The following is a 14,592-nucleotide window of genomic DNA, read 5'->3' on the forward strand; positions in this document are numbered from 1 at the left end:
CTCCATATGAATGCTCTTTTAAATACTTTCGCAAAAGCAAATGAACCTCAACTATCTATGAATTAATTATAATTAGTGCCTGATTTAATGTTTCCTTTTGCATTCCTTTTTATATGTATCCCTCTGAAACAAACATTATTCTAGGCTGCAGTACACAATTATTAGTTCAGGTTGAAGTGCTTCTGTATAAAATTGGCCTCATATTTATTCATTCAAAAAATGAGCAGGGAGAGAGTGAATATTTTATAAAACTCCAGTAATGTCTCTATCAGAAAACTCTGAAGCAAAATAAGATTCGACCCTTTCAAAATTGCTTGAAGAATTGGTATTACACGGGGTATCTTTTTAAACTTTTGTCGATTATTTTTTTCTTTTTATTGAAACTGTTGAACATAAGCTTTGGATCACATATTTTGCATTTGAAAGTTGAAAATATGATTGTGTTTTGACTGGTGCATCTCTATGATAGAAACCACATATTCTGAGCAAAATTATTCAGAATTTGACAGGTTATTGTGGAAATCTCTGTGTGGGAGAGAAGATGATTTAAATTAATTGAAATGTTATCCTAAAGCATGAACATTTCAGAGATTCCATACAGTGAGAAAAGGAGACTTCTTTGGTCAGAAGTGGTTTTGGAGGGAATAAAACATATTATAAAAATAGATATTATTCTAAGCATACCTTCTTGTTATTATGTGTGATATTGGTCAGAGCCACCAATGATCGCGCTCTGCTAATTAACCTCTAACGTTTACTTGACAGTTCTGTAATCTATTTGTCACAGCGTTCAGGTCCTTAGGGGGGCTTCAGGGACCTCTGGAGGTTTTGAAATGTTTTCTCAGGGCTTTCTCCTCTTCAGATCTAACTTAGCTAGCTTGGAGATATCGATGAATTTCAAATAGCATTTGTGTTGAGGCCACTCTCTTGCTCCACTGTACAAATTTACCATTAAAAGCAAATAAAATATGAGCTCCCCCTCCCTCCCCTGAAGCCCGAGGAGCCCGCACCACCACCCCAGTGGTACATTCGGCGGCACCGCAGATTGACCTAATGCTCCCCTCATGACAAAAGAAGTGAGATGCATTGAACAACCATAACTGTATTAGAAACTTCTTTGCAAAAAGCAGTGTTATGTTTTAAGTTGTGCATATTTGATAGCTTTGCTATTTATGTGACTTTTGATATGTCTTTCTAATGCATATGACTAGGTGGCAAGATTTCACGGGTAGGCTTGCAGCTCACACTTTAATGCACCTTCCTCTGTGTCTGACACAGGTCCTTAAACAGCCTTAGTGCCCGACCACAAGCATGCATACATGAATACAAAGACCTGATTTACTTGTTAACTACTGTCATCTTCTTGGGAAGGGCTGTGCAATAGAAATATAATGCAAACCCCATATGTTATTTTAAATGTTCTAATAGGCACATGAAAAGTAGTTAAAAGAAACTGGTGAAATTAATTATGTGAATATATTTTATTTAACTCAATATATTCAACATTATCTTTTCAATGTGTAATAACCAATATAAAAATATTATTGAGTTAGTTTACATTTTTATACTATATCTGTGAAATCACGTGTGTGTTTTCCATTGACAGCGCATGTCATTGCAGACTAGCCACATTTTAAGTGCTCAATAGCCAATAAGTAGCCATATGTGGCTGGTGGCTACTCTGTTGGACAACATAGATCAGGAGCTCAAAGTAATATCTGATATATGATCAATTAGGTATTTGTCAAATGAATGCACGAATGTCACTAGTTGACTGGTTTTAGTATATCTAGATCAATTAATACTTCTCTACCTCATAAAATTATTTTATTGCAGGTCCAAATGCCTCATTATCAAATTTCCTTATTGAGTAATAGAGAGATCTTCTATTTGGACTTAGAATATTCCATTTTTGAATAAGGCTGAAGTTTCTAAACATTTATGTGAATCGTAGAAAGCAAAATGGCTTGAGTATTCTGAAATTCATTTGAACTCATCATTTCATTTTCTTCTGCCATGTGGAATGAAACTCATATGCTCATATTTTTATGTTTATGAAATATTTTTATTCATTAGAAAGAAGTCAATTAATTTGCATTTACTAATCTCCCATTCCTCACATTGTAAAATCATTCTCTTTATATCTCAAGGGAAAATTGTTCGTATTTCTTTTAAGCCTATAAATTTAATTTCCATTAAGGGAAGTGGTAGTTTGAATGAAGATAACAACACCTTGCAAGTTTTGCTCCTATTGTCTGGCTTTTTATAGGTTTGTCTGTATCATTTCGTTTTGTGGCATTTGTGTAAAATACGTAGTCTGGTATTTGTTTAATTTTTCTGATATGTTTCATGGTGGAAAAGTCTATCTGAAAGGTGCAAATTAAGGCATTCCTAAATTACTCCCCAAATGTCAATAATATTTAATTAATTTAAATTACTCATTTTATAATACTTTTAAAAGAATATTTAGAATTCTCAAATTTCCTATAAACATTAAATGATAAACAATAAACATGAAATTATTTTAACTAAAATAATTTGATTGAATCAACAGTGGATCCAGTTTAACTGCCATCAGTAATCTAGAAAATGTATTTCTGTTAGAGAAAAGGGTTTGGAATAAAAATAGATAGATGGCGTTGTCCTGTGTATGCACGATTTTGTGTATTCCATGTGAATTTATTTATAAAGTCTAGGAGGGTGCTCACCAACATGTGAGCAGCAGTTATCACCAGCTGATGTGCTTTTTTTTTTTAAATTGGAGTATAGCTGCTTTACACTGCTCTGTCAGTTTGATGTGCTTTTGAACGACTTTCACTGTCTTTGTTTGTGTTTAACTGGACCTTTTTTTAACAATGATACTCTAAAAGAATATTCAAAAATAAATTTAAAAATATAGATTTCATTGTAGTTACATAAAGTCTGTAAAATCTAACAAAAATTTATATTTTAGAAAAAAATTACAGTTTGGGTTGGGTTAGTTTCATTATAATTTAATTAATAAGATATTTAATTTCAATCGATATATGCATTATCTGACATATCAGTGTAGACGGAAACCTAATAAATAACAACATTTGGTAAATGTATTGCCTTAAAGCATGCATCATTTGTTACTGAACATTTGATAAGTGAACTATACTGGTCAAAAAACCATTTCCATTTATCCAATTGACAAATATTCATAATGCATATAATATGAGGTAAATTTGATACTTCAGAAAGCAGATTTTGATGTAATTCTACTTCACTAATAAAAAATAATAATAGCTAACATTTAGTATCTACCAGTCATTAAGTGAATTATCTATGTAATCTTTACAACAACCCTGTAAGTTAGATATTGTTATTATCCCTGTTTTACCCAGGAGGAGTCTAAGGAACATAGAGGTTTGAAATTTGTCTTGGAATCCATGGCTATTGTGTCTTTGTCACATGTTAAAACCAAGCAGTTTAACTGTAGAGGCTAGAGATTTATTAATCATTATGCTGTATTAAATATACTATGTACACTGACCATGCCTGTTTTATTTTACATTCTAGCAACAGGCTTTTAAATTTATAATTAACATGATTTGAAGTAACAAAGCCAGTAACATATCTCTTGCCTAAAATTAACAGCTGTCTTGTTGTTATAGAGAATTCCTAACTTCCCTTTAAAATAAATTTGTGATCTAGCTGAAACAAATATTTGACTTAAGTGCAGGCTTATTTACAGGTCCAAAGATGAAGGTCAGTGACCTGTCCAAGGCTGTACAACTAGTCCATGGGAAGGCATACAAGCTCCATGTGTTACTACTGTTGAGGCTTACTTTTATGACTTGGTACTATTCCTAATTATAAAAATAAATTTTAGATTCAACCCATTAGTGAATCTTCAAAATATTCTCTCAATTTTATTTAGTAATAAAATTGTTAAATTGTGGCTCTTATTAGCATTGAAAACTAATATTCAAGAGAGATTAAAGGATCAGAACTGCACAAGTGAGTAAACAGACTTGATTATAAGGACACCTAATTATTACAAGGTAGGATATAATTAAGTGCTAAAGTTGTACAATATAAAGACAATAAAGGCTGCGGAGTTTCTAAGGAGGAAATCAAAGAACTGTATTGCTTTGCTGGGCTGTGATTGCCAGGTTGAAAACTTGGAAAAAAAATAAAAACAAAATAAAAACAAAGCAAGTTGACACAAGGTCTTATAATTCTGTCTAGTCTTGTCAGTTTGTCTTTTAAAGACACATAGTCTTGATCAGACAATTCTAATTCTATCATTTCCTTATAATCAGACTATCAATGTACCAAAATAAGCAAGATAGCAGCGCAAGGAAAGCAGAAATTGCGATGAACATTTGTTGTATGCCTACTGTGTCCTAGAAACATTTTCTTGCCCTATTCAAATTTGTGTTGTAGGAGTTTTGCCCCTGCTCCCATTTTACAGATAAGTAGACTGAGGCTCAGAGGGTCTGAGAAACCTTGTATGAAATTGTACTTATTAGTGATAGAGACACAATTCAAACTCAGATCTGCTGTGATTTAAGTTCTGTACTCTCTATTGCTCTATGGCAAGCCCTCTTCCTGTCTGGAAGATCAGGAAGCTAGCACCCAGTATTTATTACATCCTACCAGTAGTCTCTGTGGAGGGCTGGAAGGTTTTTCAGAGTGGCCAGGGAAGATAGAGCCATCAGTCTGAAAATAACACTTGCCCGTGGGAGGAAGGTGATTAGGAGTGTGGTATCCAGCTGTGGCCACATCTGGGCACTGGAGATGGGCTCAGTCAGACTGGCCCCTCTCTTGCTCACCAGCACTGCCTGGGAACCTACCTGGGTTGGCCGATTGGTGGGGGGTGGCTCCTTTTGACATGTGGATGTCTACGTTAGTACTCAGGGGATGAGAATGACTGGAACAGAGCTGGGAAATTAGAACCATTCATTTTCAACTGTTGTTTCTCTTTGTTGACCTTTCTTTTCATGTTTGCATTATTTGTGAAATTCCTTTGCAAACTTTAGAAATCTCCCTGTGCCTCCATCACTGCCCCAGTCGTACCGCCAGGGGGAGAAGGGAATCTAATGAATAGCGAATGTCTTAAGCAAATTCACTTAATTTGTGGACTTTTTTGAAAGGGGGAGGGGTGTGTGTGAATTTTTAAGAGTTAGTCATTGGGAAATGAGCACAGAAATCTCTGTTGATGATTTCGTGCCTGTGGCCTTGGAGTCGTGGTAACAACTATGACAACAATTGACAGCTGACAAGTAATGTAGGGGTGCCGTGTGCCAGGAACCGTACTAAGTGCTTTGATAGATTTTTGTGTTTAATTTTCACAACACTTCTGTGAAATAGGTGCTGTTATATCCAAATTTTAGGTAAGGAGAGCTTAGGTCATTTGTCCAAAGCAAGTTGTGTTAGAGTCAGGGGACTTCCCATATCCTATTGACTATGGCACCAACTAGCAAGTATTTAAATGTAAAAGTTGACAAAATAACGCTCAAACTGTATGGGTGAGCAAACAGTACATTTTAAGATGAAATAAATCATTTATAAATGTGAAGAACAGACCTAAAATCTGTATATTGCTAGAAAGATGCCTTTAAACTCTTCTCCCGTTCTAATACTGTGCATTTCAGTGTTATAATATTATAAACAGCATCACATTTGAAAGATAATGAATGGGTATGCTATTGTATCTTAATGGGAATGGTGTGCCACAGTCAAAATAACTGAAGTAATATGTTTTATACCATATTTTACATTCCGCTTTTGAAAGATATCCGAAAGGGTAAGGTATACAATTAAGCTAATTTAGCTTGCAGTTCTAGCTTCCCTACATTTTGAAGATATATGGTATTTATTTGCATTTTTATTCTTTTTTTGTTTTGTTTTATGTGCTCATTTTAATCTTATCTATTTTCTTTTTCTTTTCTTTTTTTTTTTTTTTAACAGTCACATCCAGCTTTTTATTGCCTAAGCAGTCTGGGGCTTGCTTCGTCACTTGGCTTTGCTGTGGAGCGCTCCTGTAGAGCTCGCTGTTGCTCATTGAAGATCCCCCATTTTGGTGAGTGGAATCATAGCTACAATTTTGTGTTTTGCTGTGCCTCAAGTTCTGTTTGCATTGTTGACCAAAGTGCTTTCATACAGAGCACAAAATAGAGCTTTTCCAGCTCTGTGCAGGAAAGGTGGCTTTTCTTTCTTTCTTTTTTTTTTTTTTGCTTTTTTCCTTATGGACAAAAGTAATTAGTACTGTCATTTTCTCTCTGAAATCTGCGATTGTCTCTCTCGCTCCCAACCCAAGAGAATGACTTTACCATTCTTCAGTCATGCATCTGGTTCTTATCTACCTCATTATATTCCTCATTCCCTAGCCTCTAAGAATAATTTGGCCACCACACTTTTGGTATTTGTTATGGACATATGGAAATATAAGGTGATGGTTTTGATTAGCTGGACCACATAGCATCACATTGTCGTGTGTAAAGACCTTTTGGATAGAAAAATGTGTTCCCCTTGATCTGTTTAATATTGTTAATCTATGCAGGCAGAAAGCAGAAGGGAAGCCGGCAAGTCTTTTTAATGCTCCTAGTAAAATCCTTTCTGCTTTTATTGTCCCTGAACTGGCATCCTCAATATATTTCTACAGCATCTAACATCATATATCAAGTGTCTTCCTAAGGTTTTCTTGGGCTTCCTACATCCATTTTTCTCTGGTGTTTTGCTTTCTTCGATCTTGCTTTTATATTTTTACAAGTCAAATCCTACCAAGTTTGACCCGTAGATGGGTTCTATGGGGACAACTAATATATTATGCAGTTCTGATTTGGGGATGGGACATCTGACGTAGCTAAAACATTAGTTACAGAAAAACTTCAGTAATTTGAGTATGTATAGAGACTTTGTGGCCAAGGATGAGGTATGAGAGGAGGTTCAGTAAAGACTCATAAGTGATTAGATGGGTAAATGGGAAAGGTATCTGGATTAAATCCTTTTTTCTTTTTCTATATTTTTTATTGCTTTCAGAAGCTTTTTCAATGAAAATGAGGCAGTGAGTATAGGTCTAACGTGGCTGAGGGAGTGGGCATAGGAATAAGGGAGGGGGGATGATGGGAGTACCATCAGGAAGGAGGTGTGTGTAATACAGTCATCAGTCAGCTTAGTTCAATCAGTCAGTTTAGAGTCTACTTTCTCTAAAGTATCTTTGTTCCTAGTGTCTTGGAGATCAGATCCAAAGTGGGTTGTACAAAGAAAACTTGATTTTGTTAGAGCTCAGCTCTGATTTCACGGTTGCTCACACACAGATCAGGCACCATCCTCTCCCAGAATCATCTCCCAGTTCCATTTTCTGTCTTGGAAACTTGGGTCCATCATTGTTTCTATTCTTAAGGAAATATCACCAAGTGTTGGAAATCCATTATAAACTCAGAGTTGTTAATTTTGGAAGAAATAGGAGGGCGTACGGTGAAACAGACCTAAGACTCTGACATATCCATGCTAGCCCATCTGTCCTCTCCCAGAGCAAGTAACAGAGGAGAACACTGCAGCGTTAGAGGAGGTGAGTTTGGTGGGGCAAGACCTAGAAGAATGAATCCTGCATCGGAGAAGGAGGCCCGTGTTTAGGATTCCTAGAGGATTTTCCTGACCTTGTTAGAGCCAGCAGTTGTCCCCTGTTTTTCCCTTTCTTGCTCATCATCCAAAGTTTACCATCTAAAAAGCTTATAACCTTTGGATTAGGTTTTCTGGAGAAGATGGATCTTTGGTACATGGTGGTCAGGAAGAGGTTAATGAGGAGTAGCATGTAGATGTGGGAAAAGGGAGAAAAGGCTACATGGTCTTAGGAACTTCCTCGATAATGAAAGCAAGTCTCCAGATCTCAGTGCTCTGCCTAACGTGCTGGCATGAAAATTCATTCTGCTTTCTCAGTGTTCTCGTTAGGTTTTGCCATCATTTTAGTTAGGGCAGTACTTCGGTAATTGACTATTGCAACCAAAAATGCCTTGGATTTTGGCCAAATAACAAGCCAGTCAGTGAGGCCAGGCTTGGTTTTCAGAAAGCTACTATTAACTTTGAGAAGAAGTTCTTCACGATAACTCTCTGGCATCATATTTTTTGTACTATTGACCCTGTTCTCAAGAAATACCCACCTACTTGGAAAAGGGCTCAGCAAGGCTTCTGCCCTCTGCTGTTCATTCAGAGTGTCATTTGCAGCCCTAATAGAATCAATGAGAGTAGCTTTCCCAGACAATAGGAGGCTTTATAAATATAAGCTGGTGTTTGCCCAGGTTTTCACTTTCTTCCTAGACCACCAATGGCTTTTCTTCTTTTCAATTTAGGCTTATGCCTGAAGTTTTAAATGATACTCTCTTTGCTCATAAGAGGCAGAATACAGTATACAGCTTTTCTGGCCAGGGATCTACCTTAAACGTTTCCATGTGGCTCCTTTTGCTTCACTGGTAGTATATAAGATGGTTTTTACTCCATGGTGGATTGATAGAAAACATGAGATTTAAATGGAGGTTCTTATAGTTCTAGGACAGTCGTATCTGCTTTCAACCAGACTAGGATGAAAGCAAGCTGTGATTGTATCATCACTAAAACATGCTTTTTGGCTATTTTTCACTACTTTAAAAATGAAGAAGAAAGAGAAAGCAACTTAAAAATCATAGAAAAAACTGTGATACTTTGAAAGATTGCCTTTGATAAGGGCTAAACAGAACGAATGTTTCTTGATTTCCGATATTATTGAAATGAAACCCTACTTTAGGTAGAAAATTTGGGAAAATCAACAGACCTACATGAAGGCTGTGTTTTCAGCTACACATCAGCAGTGGGTGAGGTGTGGATTTAATTCCCCATCAACAGACAGCAAGTGACATTTTTCACTTTCCTTCCCATTCAGAGAGTTCATAATAATCAGTATGTACTGAATATATGTGACCAAGTCTCTTAAAAAATTAAGATTTGGGCTTCCCTGGTGGCGCAGTGGTTGAGAGTCCGCCTGCCGATGCAGGGAATACAGGTTCGTGCCCCGGTCCGGGAAGATCCCACATGCCGCAGAGCGGCTGGGCCCGTGAGCCATGGCCACTGAGCCTGCGCGTCCGGAGCCTGTGCTCCGCAACGGGAGAGGCCACAACAGTGAGAGGACCGCGTACCGCAAAACAAAATAAAATAAAATAAAATAAAAAATTAAGATTAACACATTTATTCTCTAGTTTCAAATCCACTTCTATACAAGAACTGAAATTATTAGCACCATTTTGAAAGTATTACACTAAGCTCTTTTTTTTTCCCTTTTCCTTTTTTGCAAGCAGAGAAACACCCTTTAATACTCAACATCTAACCTTTAAGATGAGTGCATTTTGAGATTATTTTATTTTTCCCTGCATTACATGCCTGAGTTGCTTCTTAACATTGTGAGACTTACAACGGGTTTTCTTTAAATATTTCACATTCTCTTACATACAGTCATGCAATATTATATATTTCACAAAATAGTTTCTTGAAAATTTAAGGAACAAAGTAGAACTTATATAACCAGAACTAATATATGATGCTTGTGGTGTTTTAATATAACGATCATGAATAGATGAAAAGTAGAAAGGAACATTTATTAAATGCATACCATGTACCACATTTAAAAAATGTTTTCTCCTTAATATAAATTATTTTATCTAACATAAAAACAGAGCCTTATTTAATTCTAAAATCTGCAGTCCAAGAGGTTAAATATTTTGTTCACGGGAACCAAGTTTTTGGGTCCAATCTGTTACTCCAGATACTGATCCACTGATGGAACATTTTTTGACCAGCGAAAATACGGGATTATTCCAGAGAAAACCATATGTTTTATTATAAAGAATTACATAACTTTCTAAATTATGGATTGTCTTGTTTAAATTCCCGCTGTTGTCACTTATGCTGAAGTGGGACTAATGTACTTAGCATTTTTGCCAACCATCATTGGATGCAGATTTTGGTTTCCATGTCCCTGAATATAGCAATATATATCAGGGATATATTTGTAACATGGACTAAGAAAATTATAAAATGCTATTTAAGGGCTTCCCTGGTGGCGCAGTGGTTGAGAGTCCGCCTGCCGATGCAGGGGACACGGGTTCGTGCCCCGGTCTGGGAAGATCCCACATGCCACGGAGCGGCTGGGCCTGTGAGCCATGGCCGCTGAGCCTGCGCGTCCAGAGCCTGTGCTCCGCAAAAGGGAGAGGCCACAACAGTGAGATGCCTGCGTACAAAAAAATTAAAATTTAAATTTTAAAAAAATGCTATTTAAATTTTTAAGTAGCTCATTTGGAAAATTGACATGGAGTACCTTTGAATGACTTTGTTTACTATTATAAAACAGTTACAAAAAGAAGAAAAGTATCCCTATAGCTGTTTATTGCATCTTCAGAACTATGCAAAACAGGATGAACAAATAGAACAGAATTTGAGTAAAACCAAGCATCTCAACAAGGTGTTGAGAAAATAAAGGGAAATAAGTAAATGAATTCAATTTGACTGAAAAACTAAAACATAAATATATATTGTTAAAAGGTCAGTTTAATATAAATTAAACACCATCATACATAATATAAATTATAAATAAGTCAAAAGATTATAGTCAGGGTCTTTAAATGGATATTTGCTTGTGTGTGTGTGTGTTGTGTTCATGCATATTGCACCCAGTTCCATAGAAAATGCGTTGCAGAAGTAAGGCATCTTAATATAAAGAATGTAAGAATACAAGATCATAGTCATACAAAGAATAAAATATCAAGAACATAGGGAAAATAAATAAATACAGTTGAGTCTCCTTATTTGTGGTAGTCATGTTCTATAAAGCTGTCTAAAACACTGAATTAGCAAATGCTGAACCACTGCTCCTAGGGGGAATAGAGGGTTAAGTAACGGCAACCCTGTGGTCACAACGTTTTTATCAATCAACAGATCGATATGTAACCTTGTTTTAAGTGTGTTTCTGTTTCAAAACGAAAGAAAAAAGAAAAAAAAAGACTTCTTATTTAATATACATTGTTGATTGTTAACAGTGAACTCACAGACAACAGCACTATAACTCCCCCCTGAACAAAGCTTATCTAGCACATGTCCTTTCTCCATTAGGCACATCACAGCCTTTTTGCATGTACATCACTAGACACCACTTCAGTACAATGCTTGGGGGTCATTTTATTTTTTTATTTTTAATTTTTTAAAATAATATTCTTTTTTTTTAAAACCCCACATTTGTTTATTTATTTATTTATGGCTGTGTTGTGTCTTCGTTTCTGTGTGAGGGCTTTCTCTATCTGCGGCAAGCAGGGGCCACTCTTCATCGCGGTGCACCTGCCCTCACTATCGCGGGCGGCCTCTCTTGTTGCGGAGCACAGGCTCCAGATGCGCAGGCTCAGTAGTTGTGGCTCACGGGCCTAGCTGCTCCGTGGCATGTGGGATCCTCCCAGACCAGGGCTTGAACCCGTGTCCCCTGCATTAGCAGGCAGATTCTCAACCACTGCGCCACCAGGGAAGCCCAGGGGTCATTTTAAATAGCAAAATCACCAGCAATATGCACAAAAATGTAAAAATGTGACACTCTGGAGACAATGAAAAAGGCCTATTTATAATATGAACACTGACACCACAAGGCAGTTGCCTTGTTTCATCTCAGCTGGAAACCTGCATCAGGTGATTCAGAGTTTTCACTGCTCTGTGCCAGGAGTCTTGATTTCAGAGTTACACGTATCTTTAGTTCCTCTGTAAAAAGAAGTTGAAAGTGGATACACCTATGTTCAGTAATTAATATTTCAATATTTTATCTTATTTGGAAATTATCTAGATATTCATTGAATAGTCATTGTTTAACTTATCTCAGTACAGATGGTTCCTGACTTACGATGGTTTGACTTAAGATTTTTCAACTTTATGACGGTGCAAAAGAAAAAAGTTTCTACTGTTCAGTAGAAACAGTACTTCGAATTTTGATCTTTTTTCGGGCTAGTACATATAGTACGATGCTTTCTCGTGATGCTGGGCAGCTCCCAGTCAGATATTCAGTCATGAGGGTCAACAACCAATACACTTAAAACCATTCTATACCCACACCAGCATTCTGTTTTTTACTTTCAGTAAATTCAATAAATTACACGAGACATTCAACTCTTTATTATAAAATAAGCTTTATGTTAGATGATTTTGTCCAACTATAGGCTAATGTAAGTGTTCTGAACACATTTAAGATAGGCTAAGCTAAACTATGATGTTTGGTAGGTTAAGGGTATTAAATGCATTTTCAACTTATATTTTCAATTTACAGTGAGTTTATTGGAATGTAACCCGATCTTAAGACTGTGGAGCATTAAGGTTTCAAGTGACCAAAAAGATTTTGGAAAGTATATTTAAGTTGACATGCCATAAAGCATAATTATTGTTGAAAAGTTTATTTATAAACTTTTATCTTATTTACATCTACTTAATTTACTTATTCTTAACAATTATGTTTAGATTACTAATGAGAATTTCCTAAGACATTAAACAGCTGACCATAGTCTTTTTTTAAAAATGTATTTTATTATTTTATTTTATTTCTTTATTGTTTCTGGCTGCTTTGGGTCTTTGTTGCTGCTTCGTTGCTTTTCTCTAGTTGCAGCAAGCGGGGGCCACTTTTCACTGCAGTGCGCAGGCCTCTCATTGTGGTGGCCTCTCTTGGTGCAGAGCACGGGCTCTAGGCACACAGGCTTCAGTAGTTGTGGCACATGGGCTCAGCAGCCGTGGCTCGAGGGCACTAGAGCACAGACTCAGCAGTTGTGGCGCACGGGCTCAGTTGCTCCGCGGCATGTGGGATCCTCCCGGGCCAGTGCTTGAACCCATGTCCCCTGCATTGGCAGGCGGACTCTCAACCACTGCGCCACCAGGGAAGCCCCTGACCATAGTCTTAAGTTATCTTTCTTGCTGATAGAGTCTGTAACAGAGATAACATGAGCTTATTTGAATGTTAGTAACCAAGATAGAATAAAAGTAGTATGTTTAACGTTGATAACACTAAAAATATGCCTGTTTTAATTAAGCCAACAAACTTAAACTAGCTTTTATTTTCTGAAGATTATCCTAGATCATAAAACATGAAAAACAGTTTAGTTAGTTTCTATATTTCTGAGAGTATACTGATTTATATGAACAGTTGTTTGTCTTTGAAACAATTAAATAGAACTATTTACAAACTAAATTTGGCGATATCATCTGGAGGTAAAAAAAATATCACACATCTATAACATACATACATAGACATATATAAACTTACAGACAAACTCAGAGATCTTACAGCTTTTGTTTTAAAAATTTAGCCATGAGACAAATAAAATAATGCAAAACTCACTAGCTTATAAAAGAACAGTTGAATCCAAATTGTGTTTCTGGCACATAGAATAAGTTAAGGTTATCTGCTCAGATGGCTAAAGCTTTTACTAATATTTATGGAAAAGATTTTTAAGAATTTTCATTCACCTAATTTCCAAATAGCTGCTTTTTTGTTTTTGTTTTTTTTTCTAATAAGAATTACCTTCCTGAAGTTTGCATTTCAAGAGATGGCTCTGGGTTCCTAGAGAAGACCAGGTGGAACATTTACATCTCAGAGAGCACAGAAAAAGGATTTAAGTTTCTTAGAAAAGGGATTTTGTTTCCTAAATCCAGACTTTTACAATATCTGTAAGCCTTTCAGATGAATGGGGGAGGCTTTGGGGTTGGTAAAAAGGATAAGTGGGCTTTGAATTTTTTCTATAGTCACATTTCTGTTCTTGTAAACACTAGATTTGTAAGACAAATACAAATAAAACTTTGTTTTTAGTTTCTCAAAGAATTGGGTTGTAACCTGAATGATATCCAGAAGCTGACCCAGCCATCCAACTACATTATGCTCAGTTTGCTTCTTTATATCAGGAAGAAGATCTTCAACTAAGATGGAAATCAAAAGATTCCTATGTTCTGGATTTAGAGCTGGGTGTCTTTGGGATGCTTTAGTAAATTCTTCAACAGTAGCTTCAGAATGCTTTTCTTTCCCTGTGGATACGTAGTTTCATTTTAGCTTTGGGAAGAAGGCCTGAAAGTTCCTATAAGGCTCTGAATATCAACATCCAACTTGACCAACTTCTGAACATAAGGCCACTTTAAAAAAATCCTTTTGAATATCTTGTCAGGTTTCAGCTAGGACAAACAATAAATATTCCTGTCAGTATTGAACAACGCTGTGGACATAAGAGGAGTCCCCAAAGAGGATGCAAAGGATATTGCCCTCCCAAGATCCAGAGCCTTATCTCAAAGATAGACATAAGAAAGAAAAACTCAGTTCCCCTGAGAGTAGAACACTCAGTATGACCAGGCCACAGATAGAGTGCAACCCACATTTCTGTCTGGCCATATATGGGGGCCCCTCAACCTCCCAGTTGCCAAATCAAGTTCTCTGGACATGAAGTGAAATAAACAAGAGGCAATAGCCATCCCTGGGAGAGACAGGATCCATAATCAATGTTTTTTCCTGCTAATCCAAGCTTGGAAAGGAAGGGACTGAAACCACCCAACCCAGATTGGGATTAGAACCCACGGGCCAGGACTGGTACC

General features: G+C 36.6%; 1 protein-coding gene across 4 annotated transcripts in view; it reads left to right on the forward strand.

The window, feature by feature from the left end:
• The window catches only part of TENM2 (teneurin transmembrane protein 2), a 3,844,234-nt gene that overhangs the window by 2,605,279 nt on the left and 1,224,363 nt on the right, over positions 1-14,592 (forward strand). For all 4 annotated transcript variants that reach the window (XM_067032280.1, XM_059063069.2, XM_067032278.1 and 1 more), the window contains one exon: positions 5,941-6,052. The gene's annotated coding sequence lies outside the window, so the exon portion shown is untranslated. The remainder of the gene's footprint in view (positions 1-5,940; positions 6,053-14,592) is intronic.

The sequence above is a fragment of the Kogia breviceps genome, chromosome 4, assembly GCF_026419965.1.
Source record: "Kogia breviceps isolate mKogBre1 chromosome 4, mKogBre1 haplotype 1, whole genome shotgun sequence".
NCBI lineage: Eukaryota > Metazoa > Chordata > Mammalia > Artiodactyla > Physeteridae > Kogia > Kogia breviceps.